Here is a 15187-nt window from a genome sequence, read left to right as displayed (position 1 = left end):
GTCTGTTTAAAAAAAAAAAATCAAAAAAAAAAAAATCCCCCCCTTGGGTTCAAGGCACCTTTTCAGTTGCCTTCAGCGAGCACAGTCCTCCGAAGGAAGAAGACCGGGTGCTAGGGCTGGGTGCAAGTTTGCCAGCTGCGTTGAGCGAGTTGTTGCCTCACGAGGGACACTATCAACTGCGGGCGGTGGAAGAGCTTGGCCCGGGTGTCTCTAGATACCAGGGTGTGGCGTGACTTGTAGCCGGCAGATAAAGGACGCTGCGGCCCGGTAGGTGAAGTAAGTGCGTAGGTGCGAGGCGTGAAGGCTGTCTGTGAAAACATAAACGTAGCCCCGGCTTGCAGTTTTTTTGCTGAAGCTGGAAGAGACCTTGCTCCTCTGCCGTTCTTCCCAGCTTTGTGCCCAAAAAACTGCGGAGCCCTGTCGCCAGCCTTTCTTTTTCTGCTTCCACTTTGTTAAACGTCCAAGTGAATTGAAAACCGTGACAGGTCAACGGGGTGTCGGCCGTAGGTGACGGGAAAAATGCCAGAGCCCCTGGGGTGTGAGGAGCTCGGCGGGAATAACCTCCCAAAAGCATCGTTGTGGTGCTGCTGCGTAGGCCAGAAATACTGAAAAATTGTTTTTTCGTATCGGCATTTTGTTGTTTGTAGTTTTGAATCAGGACAAGCAGGGGGGCTTGGAAACTAGAAGTGTTGTGCGCAGGAGTCGGGCTAGCCACAGTGTTTTGAGAGGTTCAACATTTTTGGTCTGTGGTTCAAAAGGAATAGAAAAAATTACCAGTGTATGATACATTTTCAAAATCATCTAAATTTCTTCAGTTTTTGAGATGCACTGAAATAATTGATTTGCATCCTTTCCAGAAGCTGTATGCCACGCGCTTCATCTCTGTGTACTGTTCCTGTGTTTGTTTCCAAATTTCAGCAATTTTTTCTTTTCCCCAAATGTCTATTACTCGGCAACACGTTTTCCTCTCCTGCTTAACATGCACCAGCGGTCCTCATTTTTTTTCCTCTGCTGCATATCACAGAAAACATACTTTTCCTGTCCTATAAGCTACGTGCCCAAGCTTCCCTTTACAGGTTGCAGTGGACGTGTCTCTTTTTCTACTTGTTCCCTGTGAAACAAAATAGATGTTCTGTGGAAAAATATGGACAGTGAAGCTGCCGATCTACAGTGTGGCAGCAGACTAACCAGGAGGTTGTTTGTGACAGTTTCTGGTGCAGTGAGAAGTGAGATGAGGATGTTAGAAATACTGCTCATGACAGCATATCAAAAGGTGCTGAATATGGTGTCCTATTCCAAGTAGCTACACACATCAGGAATGATAGTAATATGATCATATATAAAGTTCCTCTGTATTTGAAGAGATCTCAAGGTGTTTTACAAGCTACACACAGATAAATTAATTTACCATGGAAATACAGGCCTCTCAGGTGACATGTCGTAAATCTTCAACAGTGCATAGCCATGCTGCATAACATCTTGGGGCAAGGATCAGAGATTGTCTTCTAATGTTAATTATAGGCAGGTAGATTTTTTTTATTTTTTTATTTTTTTTTATTCCTAGAGTTGGATGTTAGTCAGGACAAGACCTTAAATGTTATGGTCAATACCATAAAGAAACAGTTTGGTGGGTCAGAGGGCAAGTGATAGGACTTTATAAAATCTAAGGTTTTGATCATAGCATTTCTTACACAATAAAATGATATCTAGGCTGCAAGTAATGCTATTTAAGTAAACACAAGAATCTTGCCTGGCTGGACGCTAACTTTTTTACAGTTGTAAAATTTGCAAGGTGGAGGTGGTCTCTAGGCTTATATGAAGCTACCAATTGTCTTATTGTTCCTTTTTTCCTTCCTTTTTTTTTTCTTGTTTATATACATTACTTGTACATAATTTCATGTATATAGGGGTTGTGGTTTTTGTTGGCTTCTGCTGCAATAGTGTCTTAACTGCTCTCCTTTTCTAAAGGGGCTGTTGGAATAATGCTTCTATCCAGAAATTCTACTCTGCAGGTTGACTATTGAATTACAGTGATGAGATACCAGAGAAATTTATGAAAACCCTTTTTATGATGGCTGTCTTAGAAAAGAACAACTCTAATAATAAATTTTGATAAACTTGAAGCAAATTGGAAAAAATCTCTTGTATTTAAAGAGAGAGAGAGGTGTTTTCTTTTTCGTTTCATGGAAGGTTAAAAAAAAAAAAAATGACATGTCTTAGGACCCTGCCTGGCATACATTACATTTAGGACATTATTACGGTGTTAATTGCACCATAAATAACCCAACTACACATTTAAAAACATATTATGGTGTGATAATATATCGCAGACATGCCACAAAGATATTTCACACACAACATATAACATCTTTGTGACTCATTTGTATTGCACTTGTATTGGACATGTGGCATGTAGCCGACACATGACAGATCCTAATGCTTAGCCAGGAGCTTCCGGCTGCCCCTGACCTGCACCTTGGGTCCTGACATAGGGAACTTTTGAAGAGCCCACTGAGGTGGGCTTCCCCACCAGGGACTTCTTACCCTGAGCCTGGCAGCCATGGCTGGGCTTCTGGGGTATGGGGGAATCGGAGGCTTCTGGCAGGTCTCTTCCCCAAGTCTGCAGTGTCTCATCCCCCACACCTGGCAGCCTGGCCACAGCTTCTAGGCATGTTGGGGGATTGACAAACATCTGATTTTTCAGGCTGGCCTGAATTATCTCTGTCTCAAACTGCACCTGGAGCTGCCCCAGCCAAGGCTGACAATCAGCTAATTGTCAGCTCACCATGGTGGGGTTTTGAAATGGCCCTGGTATGGTCTGGGGCAGACCAGAGTCAGCTGATTGTTGCCTCCAGCCCCATACCCCACTGACCGTCAGCCCTGGCTGGACCTGGTTCCCCTTGCACTGGCAAGTTGTAGTGGTGTAGTGGGATCTGATCCCTGCCATCCATGTTGTGGGGGTGGGGATCAGATCCCATTGTGCCATTAAATGGATGTGTGCCAGGAGCCTTAGAAATGACTTGGTCACTCTAGAAATACAAAAGTTGTATTGTTCTATTATACTCACTGAGGTTTGATGCTGTGGGATGTATAGTGCAAGCTTGGGGTATGCTGCCTATTGTATAAGGTTTTTATTAAGGTTATGAAGAAGTGGTTGTTAAAGTGTGGGGGGGATGAAAGGAAAAAGCTGCTGTATTTGATGCTGAAGAACTTCTAAAGGTGTGTAAGAGAGACAGAGAGAGAGAAGAGTCCCTGTATATTTGGAGTGGAAATAGCAGAAGCTTGTGGTTGGGCTTCTAAGTCTCATATATATACACAAAATGGTCTGCAGTGGGATGTAAACTTTCAAACTGTGATATGTGTACTATTCACAGTACATGAGCTGCGATCAAACGAAACATAGAAGAGTTGGTCAGAATACTCACTTATACTAGTCTAAATATTTTTTGAGATTTATATGTAGTATGCTTGGCCTTCTGTTTTCAAGAAATAATTCTGGAGAAGGCAAAAAATGTCCCTGCTAATAAAAACCTCTCAAAAGAGAGAGCACCATAGTATTGACTGAATAAATATTAGGCCAAAATACTTAAAAATAAAAGCTTTGAGAAGTCCTTGGGATGTAGTGGGGTGCCCTTTTAAAAATTAACATTTTTACATATTAGTAAAAATGTTCAAGAAAAAACTTTAAGGTCACCCAATGTTTCAGGAGCTGGAGGGAGAAAAACCAGGAAAGATGTGTTAAAAGTACTCTTAAATTGTAATCTTAATTTTCATTTCCTGGCTATCTGGTTTTTAAAACAACGTTGTTCTTTTAGGTTAGGCTTACTGCTCACTCCCTGAAATTACAGCTTTGTGTTTTCAAATTTAGCGAAAGTTCAACATAATTTGTGTTGTTTGGAATGTGGACAGCCTTTCTTGTGGGTTTCTGTTCTTGTTTGTTGCTGTTCCAATTGCTTGTTGGATTTTCTTGTGTTTTTGGATAGGTATAATTGTTTTTTCTGAAGTTTGTCTCCATTTCCTTTGGTTGCTTTTCACTGTGGTATTTGTGTGATACTAATCTTCCTCATTTTGTAAATATGTCTGTAGGGTAAGTTTGGAGAACATTGATTGTCTGGAGAATTCAGATGACTTCAGACAACTAGGCGACCTGTAATATCCTTTTCCTCGGGGTTTTGGATAAATTGCTTTAGGATTTTTTTTCCTTTAGCATTACATTGTAGCATTATGATTTCTCACGAAAACCTGGCTAACACATTAGTTAGTTGTGTGATGGAAGGATGTTGATTAAATTCCTAATTCCAGTATTGTACCAGTGACTCTCGTTATTCAGAAGTACACTCAAAGCTCACATCACAATAGTATGGAATAGGGAATATTCCCTGTGGGCTGCAGCTGATGTATTTTGGAATAATCAGGAAAGAGAAGAGTACTGTTGTTGCTGTTTGATTATATCTTTTGCCAACTTGTTATTAGGAGCAAGCTTATCTTTTCCTTATCACATCAAAATGATACGCATCTCGAATGCTCTCTTCTAACATGCTGTATCTTGGGGACTCTTTAAAAAGAGATATGTGGAATGCCAAAGTTTCTTCCCATGGCCAAGGAGTAGGAGGAGGGTAGAAAGAGCCACAGTGATCTTTTTCTTTCAGTGAAGACATCACTACTGTGATTCACGCCTTTGTCATTTCATTACTAGCTCACTGTAGTGCATTATATCTTGAATCCATTCGGAAAGCGAAGCTGGTACAAAAGATGGCTTATTTTTAAGTAGGGTATGTCATCCTGATACTACACTTAGTCTGTCTGTAGGTTTTTGGACAGTACCAAGAATTCCCAGAACAGGAGTAAGGGTAATTCACTTTGGTACGCTGTGCTAAGAGAAATAGTCTCTGCAAGTTTCCTTTTTCAACTAGTTCCTATTTAATAAATGCTGTTGATCCTAGACTTCAGGTAGTCGTGTCTTGGAAGAATATAGCTGGAGAATAAGAAGGCATTTGAACTTTCCCAGAAATAAATAAATCATAACACCCGATTATCTTGAGCTCACTCCAGGGAAACCTGTGACTAAGTCTCTGATGTTTATAACCCTCTATACCTCATGTCGAAGTGGAAGTCAAAGCTTAAAAAAAGCACCTTTTAAAACCAGCTAAAGAGTTTGCCAATCTAATCATCAGGGCACCAGATATTCCAGTTGAAATTGAGCCAAGTGGAAAACTAGAATATAGGAAAGCTGTAGCAACCAGAAAGGACAGACCAAAAGAGAAGCACAGAAGCAACATGTTCTTGTTGAAAACAACCTTCAGTTTCAAGGGCTGTAGAAACTAAGACCAAAAAGATCAGAGGAAACACAGTTCTTCTGCATGGGCAAAGGACAGTCCTGAATCAAAACCCAAAGGGCATGAAAAAAAAAAATGGACTCTCTTTTCAGGAGTATTTAAAAAATGTCCTCTGAAGCAAACCTCACACCAGCTGAGCTGTATGAAACAGAAGAAAGAAAAGTATTGGGAAGTAAGTATTCTCCAGGTCTAAGCATTACTTTTATAGGTTTTGCATGCATCTCTCTAGGGCAATATTAATACATACTGGGACTTGTGCTTTTTTTCCCCTGCTTAAGTATTTAGATTTATTATTTACATCAAGCAAAAGTACTCTAAAAGTAGTTGCAGCTCTGTAACCCATAGTTGGGCAGCTATGCTTACCAAGGGATGGACAGCAGCAGATTGCAGGTGGAAAATGCCTGAGAAAATGTTTGCCATCTTAATTATCTCAGCGCCTTCTCATCCTTTGCCTAAACATGGTTTGCAGTAGGGATGTAAATATCATTTAACACACATTCGTTTAACCTGGTCTAATTGTATCAATCAAATGTTTAACCGATAACACAGCAGCCTAGACACTGCTGCTGCTGGGAACTGCTCTGACTTCCTGGGGAGGAGGAAGGAGGCAAGCCCAGCCAGACAACACAGCCCAGGTGAAGCCCTGCCCTAGGAGAGAGGGAGCACCTGTGAAGGAGCAGCTAATTGCTTAATTGATGAGTCATTAGGCTGCTCTCTGTTTTCCTGTTAGGCTATGGGTACTAATCCCCATCTCCCCTCCCTGCCCTCTGGCTCCTCCCTTCCGGCAGCTATGCTGCCTTCTGATTCCTGTTGGCACACTGTGGGTTTCCCTTTCTCCCTCCCTCCCTGCCAGATTACACCTGCCTGGAGCTAAAGGATAACTGGTAAAATCATTAGTTATCACTGTATTCACCAGTTAAACCAGGGGCGGGCAGTTATTTCGGGCAGAGAGCCGCTTACCCAGTTTTGGCAGGCTGTCGAGGGCTGCATGGGTAGCCCTGCCCCTTGACAGGTACTCCCCCCTCCTGGTCACCATCTTGGGACCAGTGTCCCAATGTCTTTGGTCCCATGTCCCAGGGCCAGCACCGGTGGAACCCAAAGTGAGGCACAGGCTGGCAGGAGTCTGTGGGGCTGGGCTGGGCTGCACCAGCAGGGAGAGGGGGAAGCTGGCCCAGCTCCATGGAGCCCCTGCCAGCTAGGACCCTGTGCTCCGGCCACCCTGCTCTGGGCCCTGCTGGCACTGGTCCTGGGACACTGGTGCGGGCCCCGTGCTCCTGCTGGCTCCCCAGCCTGGTGGTACAGGCAGGGGGCAGCGCATAGCCCCAACCCCCTGCTTGCTGGCGGGGAAGAAGCTGATGCTGAGCGTGGGGAAAAGTGGCCCCTCGCCTGGCCTATGGCCGGCGCTCCCTTCTTCAGTTGCTCGCAGCCCACACAGGGTTGTCCTGAGCAGGCACAGGCAAGCCCCATGTGGGCTGCAAGCAGCTATAGTGTAGGGTGCTGGCCATGGGGCCAGTGAGGGGCTGCTTTTCGCTTTGCTCAGCACCAGCTTGTAACCTGCCCCTGCTGCCAGCCTGGGCTTCGGGCTCGCCCGTCAGGGCTGTGCATGGTGGCAGCAGTTGTGCCCATCCCCCACACCGGCGTGCTGTGCCAGGCAGTGTTGGCTGCTGCTGCCCGCCCAGAGCGCGCACTGGGCAGCCCGCAGGCGGCCGTGGCAAACGCTGCCCAGTGCAGCAAGTGAGGGGGCTGAAGCTGCTGTCACCACGTGGAGCCCAGGCTGGCAGTGGGGCTGGGTTTCAAGGTGGTGCTTAGTGCGGGGGGGAGTCGCCCCTCGCCCGCCCCATGGTCAGCGCCCCATGCTGCAGCCGTTCACAGCCCACCTGGGGCTGCCTGTGCCTGCTCCAGACAGCCCCGAGCGGGCTGCAAGTGCCTGCAGCAGGGAGCGTCGACCACAGGGCAGGGAAGGGCTGCTTTCCTCTGGGCCGGAAAGGAGCAGGGAAGGAGCCCGGGGAAAAGCTGAACGCGGGGGTGGGGGAGAAAAATGGACCCTCGTCCACCCCGTGGCCAGCGCTCTCTGCTGCAGCTGCTCGCACCCCACACAGGGCTGTCTGGAGCAGGTACAGGCAGCCCCAGGCGGACTGCGAGTGGCTGTAATGCGGGGCACCGGCCACAGGGTGGGAGAGGGGCCACTTCCCCCGCACCGTGCTCAGCTTTTCCCTGGGCTCCTTCCCTGCCCTTCCTCCCTCCCTCCCCATCCCCTTACCTGCGGTTCTGGCTCAGGGAAGCTGCATGGTTCCAGGCCAGAAGCCCCTACTGGGGCTTCCGGCAGGGCCTGGTGGGCCCTGCTGTTGTGGGAACCCACTGGGCTTCCCCTGGGTCCTACAGGACCAGGTTTCTGACAGGAACCAAGGGCAGAGAAATATTAATTTTCTAATGACCTTGTGGGCCGAATCCAGCCTGTGGGCTGTATTTTGCCCACCCGAGTTAAATGATGTCTTCATGCCCCTAGTTTGCAGGTTAGTTAGACTGGAGGAGTTCTGAATTGTTCAAACTTGCTATGGAGTTGTCATTGCTTGTTGCATGGTATCATAATAAAGTGTCTAGAGAAATAGATTTCTACCTTTCTGGACTTGAGGCACCCCTCATTGGACTCAACCCTCCCCTCTGTAACTTTTGCGAGTTGTGGCACACTGTCAAAAACAAATTTATGTATTACAGGGCTTATCTCCCTGCAGAGGGGGCTAGGCTGTGGGGGTGGTGGATCAGCCAGGTAGGGACTGCGTATTTCCTCACATTTCAGTACCCTCTTGGAAGAATCTGGCCAGAGCCCAGGATGCCATGGCACTCTGGTTGAGACTGGCTGATCTGCAGACTACAGTTAAAGTTATGTCAGTGTTTATGTCAGCCTGTATTTGGAGGAGCAGTGAATTTTGCTTTTGTTTATATAATAAGCTAATAGCTCTTTTGTTTGTCTTCCTTAAAAGAAGCAGACCTTTACAAGCTGGCAATATACGCAAGCTGTATTAGATGATGGAAAGAATAGTCAAACATTCTAAAAACACAGTGCATCTTTAGGCAAAGCAAAAAACTTATTAAATGCATTCAGAAGAACCCTTTTTTAAGCGTGCTTGTTAATTGATACTTGAGACCTGCACAGGATAGCTCAACATTTGCTGGTCATTTTGAAGAAGGAAAAAGTATCTCATTTTGCATAAGAAACAAGATTGTTTTGGAAGTAAACCAGCACATACTGACTTTTATTTTTGCGTGCAAGGTGTGTGGATGACTAAAATTCTCTGCTACCTCAGTTAAGTTCTTTGTTACTATAACTGAATTTTTCATCCAGGTTCCTCCACTGTTGGTAATCTGATCAGAGAAGCAAATGATTTAATGCATATTGAACAACTATTTGCCTCTAAAGAACAAACTTAGGCTACATTACGTAATTTTTATTTATGCCACTTTTCAGTGAAGAATAAGCAAATTCCCTTTCTGAGCTCACAGACTACTCATTCTAGGTAGACCAATTACGATACAGCTGAAACACTGGAAATGTTAATGGTACTGCAGCTTGCACTCACATTCTTGAGCAAAAACTGCTATATGCTCATATCAAAGTAGAGAGTTAGGTTGGTGTTGAGTTGCATTTCCAAAATGAAAATATATTAGTAGTCCAACCTTTCCACAGGGTATTTGAAGTGTCTGTATGTATGTATTCAGAGAGGGTTCCCATGCTAGAGCAAATTGAGGAAAAAAATGTCCAGTTTAAAACATCTAAATAATAAATGCTTACATTGGTTACAAATGCATTGCTTACAAATTGCTTACAGATGTGTACAGTGTGCATGGTGCTGCATGAGCCTTTATGGAAAGGAACTCCATTTCAAAGATAGTACTATCTTTCTATATCTGTTTTGCAGCTATTGGGGATATAAAAGTTTCTCTCTTACCAGCCTTATTCAATTCTCTTTTAATTTTATTTTGTTTCAACATCCCAGTCATTTTCAGTGCAGAAGATTATGATGTTAAAGTCAGTATTTTGGCCTCATTTCAGGCTCAAAGTGGGGGAGGACTGCAAAGAATGAGTCAGTTGTTTAAACCAATGCATTTGGTAACTAGCAAATTTGGTACAAAATTGTGAAAAACAAGTTAAATGTTTGTGCTAAATTCAAATTCACTTAAATATATTTGAGCACTTTCCTTAGCAGGTGCATTTTGCAAATCCATGTTATCCACACTAATAGTAATGTCTTATTTTTTCATATGATCGTTAATAGTTAGTCTTTAAAATAAATATGATTTAGGGGTTTGGGGATTGAAAATGATGTATTGTGGTGATCCTTGGTCATAAGCACTTATTATTTTTATCCTTGTGGAAAGGTACTACATTTGACCTGTACTATTTTGAAATGAATCTATTGTTTGGTTTTGTGGCTAAAAAAGATTTTAGTATGGTTAAGTGAAATCTATTGCTCTGCAGATGTTGCTGGATATGAAATCTGTTCTAAACCACTAATGATACATGTTTTGTTTTTGTATAGGAATGTCACATTTTTGTGGTGACAGATTGGTATGACAGAGTAAATTTGTAGTCAACACACAAGATTTAGTGAGATGTTTCAGGGAAAAGACAGTGTGTGTGGGGGGGTTCTTTTCCTTTGAAGGCATCGTAGGAAAGATTTTTTTTTTCCCATTTTAGTTTCTGGGATGGCTTCCCTTCTTTGACATTTGATTAAACACTGAGCATGTTGTCAGTTTAGAAAAATGTGTACCAGAAAGTGATTCACCCCCCCCCCCCCCCCCACCAATTACACTCCTGCACATACGTTAGTGAGGTGCCTTAGGCTCTTTTGTACTCCACCCAATTCTCTTCCATATCAGAGTGACCATACTTTTAGCTGAGGGCTGGTAGGGGTCCTCTAGATCATAGGAGTTTGTTTGTTTGTTTATTATTTATTTACTTTTGAATGATAGGAAGTGCTCTTAGTACTGTTGGAGCTGTGTGTGTTGCTACTGTAGCGTTCTTAAATCCTGCAAAAAGGCCTAGATGTTGTAAAACATCTTCAGAATCTTCAAATCAACTCTGGATGCCTTTCTGGAAGATATTATTTCTGGCTTAGAGCTGGGATTTTACAACCAGACCCTATGGGCAGCTGTGGCCACACAGCTCCTACCACCGTGCCGCGACCCCCCGCCCCCCCCCCCCCCCCCTTCCCTGGGTACCCTCTCTTTCCAAAATCTTTGCTGCCATGCCTTGATGGATTATTTGATTGTAAAAGGGGAGGCTGTCCCAGAGTGAGCCTTCATCTATTCTTTGACCAGTGGGTCCCTCTTGGACCTGGCTGATCCCGGACCTGCCCCTCAAGCAGTAAATGGGGGCTCTCCCAGCCCTGTCCCTTCCCCAGGACACCAGTTGCCTAAGGGCTTTTCATGGCCTCCTTCCACCCCTACAGCTATGCCCATGCCTCGCAGATGTCACTCAGTTGCCAGTTACTCCTTGTACAGCCTGTAGACTAGTAGCCTAAGCCCACTGGCTCTGGCCTGGCTTTTCAGTCTCAGTCTCTTGATGGTCCCTGGCCACCTTGGTCACCCCCTTTGGGCTCTGGCTTCAGCCCTCTTGGCCTCAGGCCACCTGTGTCTTAGACCCCTGCCCCTGGTGGAGGTTGAAATGTAGTGTGCCCCTCAGGCATCCCTGTGGCTTCCTTTCCACCTCTTATAGCTACACCTGGTCTATTGGTACTTAATCAGAACAAAAATGCAAGCCCACTGGCTGTATAACTAAATCAGTCCCCACACTGAGTCATTGCCGCCACAGGCTATAAGTCCTCCTTAGTGCTGTACTTGTATCTTGGGGACAGCCTGAGTGCCAGTCAATCCCTCTCTGCAGCCATCCTGTACACAAGCTACTCTTTGCTGCCTGTAGGGCCAGGCTGACTGACTGTTTTCAAGCACTTGCCTTATGTGCCTCCAAAGCCACACCCCTTCCTGCAGGTGGCTCTCCAGCCACCCACCGGGGTTTTCATTTTGGCCTAATGGCTGGCTTATAATGTGCTGCTGTCCTCGCTTGGGGACATCCCTGCTGTGGCTCCTCCCTTAAAGTAACAGGAGCCCCTGACTCCCTGTTACAGTAGGTTACTAGGTGAGGGGGAGATGCTATTAAGTATTTGCTTTCTCTTGTATTTTAAAACTTTTTGTTATGTATCCCATGAGCAAGTCTTCCTAGAGTAGTGGTGGAGAAGGCTGGTACTGGTGTGCCTGGCAGCTTATGCCACAGTTGCTTCCAGTTGTTTCATATCAAAAAGTTGCTCGCATTCGCTTGCTCTTGCTCAAACAGCTGGAGCTGCACACAAATGTCTGGTGTTTTAAGTCTAGGTCCTATGTATTGGTTGGACTGCTTGAACACCATTGGGTCTGAAATCATCTAAATCTGATGACCTTGGATGACACCCTTATTCTTTCTGGCTTCTGAAAATGATGGGTAGATCTAATCATAGGGTAAGGTAATTGAAACACACATGCAGCAAATTCATATCTGTCAAGGATCCCTGTATCAGATACATACCATCTTAACAATTTTATAAGCCAAAATAAGTTTGTTTGGTTTGTTTGTTAATATAAATCTCCGTTATTAGGCAAGAGCTTCTTTGTATATCAAATATAATTAAACTTGGATGACTTGTGGCTTGCTGCAAGATGAAGACTTGTTCCCCCTACAAATTATTAAATGAAGCTCTTTCTGGAACTGCAGTCACCCAACTTGTCCAGATGGATTGTGTTGCATTCCTGTTTGCTGGAGTCAGGCCCAGGTGGTCAGTTGCAAGGTCCGCAACAGAAGTGCCTGCCTGCTGCCTTTGTACTAAAACACTTCACCCTTCTCCCATGTAATATGATCGCAATTTTTTATTAGAGGTAGCTAAGTAACACTTACCAGTAAAAATGTGCTGTTTTGTCCAAGAACTGGACAAAGGAATGTGTACTTAAATGGAATCTACATATTTCTGACTGGAGACAAAGAAGTGCCAACAAAATCATCTGAAAGACATAAAGAAAAGCCAGTGGAAGATTTTTCTGTGCAGAAGGCAATATGGTAGTTAAGTCTGGATATCTCTACATTTTCTTAGCAACCATGTCATTTTAGATGATTGGATACTGAATACAGTTCAGAATGCAGTGGAATACCCCATGCATGTTTATAGTGAGGATCTAAAAAGATAATTTAATTACCTGGATTAGATGCCAACAGAAATCCCATTGTTATTCTCTTCACTTGCTAAATCCACTCTTTCTCTCCCCTCCTTATTTATTTTATTTTTTTGCTGCATCTAACACTCCTTTTCCTGTGCTCCTCTGTGTTTCCTTGCACTTTCCTCTTACTAATAATAAACCTGCCTCACACTTTAATGCAGGAGGAAAGACCTTCAAGGCTTCTTGACAGTTTTTGCTCCTTAATTCTAATTTATCTCTTCTGTTATAGGGCTCAGAACTGCTTGGGTGATTCCCACACTGCTGTTCACCAGTAACTTTACTGATCACTTCTCTTTCGATTTATTTATTAGACAGGGAGGATGAAACAGTAGTTGCAAAATACAAAGCAGAATTTACCATACTGAAATGATGGGAGGATTTTGCTAGGTTGAATAGTGATGTTGGGGGTATCTTCTAACTAGGACCATTGTTTCAGCTTTTCCAAAATTGGGTTTTTGTCTTAGAGAGGTTGAGAAGGCATTGATGCATAATACCATCACATTTTGATCACTTTTAGTCCTAATGATAATACAACTCCAATTTGTTGCCATTAAAATAATGCCATAAATGTACAAAGTACTATGATGTAGTTGGGACTTCCTTCTGTTTGTTGTTTATAAATATGTTTTCCAGTAGCTGAAAGTTTAAATGCTTCTAAATACTGTTTGAAACTTTTGTTTAAAACCACAATTCTTACAATCCATAAAAATGTACATGTGGGGTTTGTACTATTCATTGTTTCTAGTGTTAAAAAATAAAGTGGTGCTTGTCTGTTTCCAAACACCACTTGTTCTGTAGGAGAATGTCACGGCCATATTTTTCTTTGTGCATATGTAACCTGATATTTTTGCATGAAAAATGGTTTCACTCTGCTTTCCTGGCCCATGGGTGAAAATCAGTTTGGTGAGTTTTCAGTTTGGTTTGGGGAGAAGGGAGAGGTCCCTTCAGCAGTAAAGGAGCTTCAACAAAGGAGGGTTCTTGCCACTGGCAACAGGTTGTGCAAGTTGCTGTTCTTGGGCATTTATACATATGCTCTGGGAGAGTGTGTGTGGGGGGGGGCATGGGGAGGGGGCTTTAATTAGAGTGGCTCCCCTGCTTAAAAGTGACGGCAGGGGCATGCTTTGACTAAAGCTCATCAAACAAGCTTCAGTTAAAGCACCCCCATCACCAGTTTCAGCACAGGGACACAGTACAACTGTCCTGTACAACTCTAGGACATCTCAGCCACACTTAAAATAGATAGCACCAGTTTTAACATTCTTGCAGCTGGCTTAATGATTTTTTTTCAGCTTAGCCTTTAAGGCTGTATTTCCTAGCTGCTTTTTCAATTTAGGTTTTATGCATCATTCGAGGCTCCTATAAATAAGATCCTTGATGAGCAGGCATGCAGTCTCTCAAAGCAGTGGGAGGACTATATAGAAATAAATAAAATGCTAACCCTATGGCCTTGTGAGCAGAGCAGAAGGTATAAGCTTCATTTTGGTTTCCGACTTTCTGGGGGCATCATTATATGACCCTGTAAGACCACGAGGAGAGCAGAGAATTACTTTTGCCTAGGGAGTTGCTGAGAGAGAGATGCTGGGTATTGAAGAAATCCTGATCAGGACCATTTTGGCTGAAGTCAAAGTCTCTACAAAACTATGGCAGGGTTTGACAATGGAGGATGTGCAGGAGTATCAGGATAGGAAAAGACAGAAAGCCCAAGGTTCAGACTTTTACTAGAGTGTTTCAGAAAGTAATGGCAGTGTCAAAATAAAACCATTTTGTGTGCAATGATCATTTACTGGACCACATCACTTCTCTACAGAGTCTTTAACAATGGGTGCATTTGGCAACACTGCCATCAGAGTTCCCTGCTGTGTAGTTTCCCACTCATTGAATACAAAATGGTTTTATTTTGAAATCACTGTTATTTTCTACCCTCTTAGAGGTATTCAGTAACGCAGTGATCAATAATGCATTTTTAAAGGGTTGTAAAATTAATGTAGCATCTATTTCATCACATATTTGGCCTTCAAAATGTAATCTTTCTAGATGAGGTTAACAACATCCCACTTGTCTAACTTAAAACATTTTCAGCAACAGAGCATTCAGAAAGCCTCCATTTTGGTGGGCTATAGTGACTGTTTTGTGCTCCTCAACAGACAGTAGCTATTAGAATATTATCATCAGAATTGCAATGACATCAGCTGATAATGCTTGTGGGAGATAAATTGGAGCTGTTTATTAATTGTTCACTAATTTACTTGCACAAGAGTTTAGAACAAACCCTTTTCAGTGAGATTTTCTTTCAGAGAATCGCTGCTTCATTTTTTAGAATTGTATACAATTGTATATTGGCATTTGCAAGAACAGTTTTGTTTTAGGAGACTGCTTAATTTTTTATTTATTTTTAACCAAATTAAGACATGAATTGTTGTGGTCATCCCCAATTTGCATATGATATGTTTGGGGAACTATTAACTACAAAGCAAGAAATTAGTATTTTCAAATGGTACTAGGATTTTCACCCAGGCTAAGTGCAGAAATTTCAGGGTGGTGGGGGGTGTTATATCAGGTTCAGAGTGGCCAGCCGTTCTAAGGTAAGATGGGATGGGGCTAGGGGGGGG

At 43.6% G+C, this 15187-nt stretch overlaps 1 protein-coding gene across 1 annotated transcript in view; it reads left to right on the top strand.

Moving 5' to 3' along the window:
* Window positions 1-59: 59 nt before the first annotated feature.
* KIAA0355 (KIAA0355 ortholog) overlaps window positions 60-15187 on the top strand; it is a 99545-nt gene continuing 84417 nt past the window's right edge. Inside the window, 1 exon segment of the mRNA XM_025209471.1 lies at window positions 60-276. The gene's annotated coding sequence lies outside the window, so the exon portion shown is untranslated.

This window comes from Alligator sinensis, unplaced genomic scaffold (assembly GCF_000455745.1).
Source record: "Alligator sinensis unplaced genomic scaffold, ASM45574v1 scaffold170_2, whole genome shotgun sequence".
Taxonomy (NCBI): Eukaryota; Metazoa; Chordata; order Crocodylia; family Alligatoridae; genus Alligator; species Alligator sinensis.
This window is presented reverse-complemented; position numbering and strand designations above follow the sequence as displayed.